This window comes from Lolium rigidum, chromosome 2 (assembly GCF_022539505.1).
Source record: "Lolium rigidum isolate FL_2022 chromosome 2, APGP_CSIRO_Lrig_0.1, whole genome shotgun sequence".
Taxonomy (NCBI): domain Eukaryota; kingdom Viridiplantae; phylum Streptophyta; class Magnoliopsida; order Poales; family Poaceae; genus Lolium; species Lolium rigidum.
In genome coordinates this window covers 286549132-286549575 of record NC_061509.1, presented here as the reverse complement: position 1 = coordinate 286549575, position 444 = coordinate 286549132, and positions in this window count along the sequence as shown.

Sequence of the window (444 nt, the reverse complement as noted above, 5' to 3'; positions counted from 1 at the left end):
GACCATGGCGGTGAAGAGTCCTCCGGGAGATGATTCCCCTCTCTCGGCGAGGGTGCCGGAGGTGATCTCCGGAATCCCCGAGATGGGATTGGCGGCGGCGGCGTCTCGCAAGGTTTTCCGTATCGTGGCTCTCGGTACCGGGGGTTTCACGACGGAGGCTTTAAGTAGGCGGAAGGGCAGGTCAAAGGGCGTCACGGGGGCCCCACACGCGTAGGGCCGCGCGGGCCCCTCTCGGGCCGCGCCGCCCTAGTGTGGCGGCGCCCCGTGGCCCCACTCGTCTTCCCTTCGGTCTTCCGGAAGCTTCGTGGCAAAATAGGACCCCGGGCGTTGATTTCGTTCAATTCCGAGAATATTTCTTTACTAGGATTTCGAAACCAAAAACAGCAGAAACAACGAAGCGGCTCTTCGGCATCTCGTTAATAGGTTAGTGCCGGAAAATGCATA